Source organism: Penaeus monodon, chromosome 29 (genome assembly GCF_015228065.2).
Source record: "Penaeus monodon isolate SGIC_2016 chromosome 29, NSTDA_Pmon_1, whole genome shotgun sequence".
Classification (NCBI taxonomy): Eukaryota; Metazoa; Arthropoda; class Malacostraca; order Decapoda; family Penaeidae; genus Penaeus; species Penaeus monodon.
In genome coordinates this window covers 31426126-31426470 of record NC_051414.1, presented here as the reverse complement: position 1 = coordinate 31426470, position 345 = coordinate 31426126, and the positions used below count along the sequence as shown (strand labels likewise).

The following is a 345-nucleotide window of genomic DNA, read 5'->3' as shown; positions in this document are numbered from 1 at the left end:
GGTTAAAACCAAGCCCTACATTCCCGTAAAATCACAAATTTCACAAAATTTGTCATCTGAGAGGTAATAAATGTTCATAATCATGTTCTTTCAATTCTGGAAGATCAGACCCTGCGTGCACGAGAACGTTAAGATACCGATTAGAATGTGCAAGAAAATGAACACGTCCTTTTTTATATGTAAGAGTTGCATTTATTTCACACATATGTATGTATCTTCGTGTTTTTTGTATGTCTATGTGTGTATCTATATATCTTGAGATATGCCCGCTCTAAAAATTGTTCATATTATTACTTCCCATCATTCTATCCTAATGAATTCACAACATACAATGTATTCACAATC

At 33.0% G+C, this 345-nt stretch overlaps 1 long non-coding RNA gene across 1 annotated transcript in view; it reads left to right on the top strand.

Annotated features, from left to right (window-relative positions):
• The window catches only part of LOC119592157, a 1596-nt gene that overhangs the window by 554 nt on the left and 697 nt on the right, over positions 1-345 (top strand). The gene's annotated exons all lie outside the window — the stretch shown is intronic.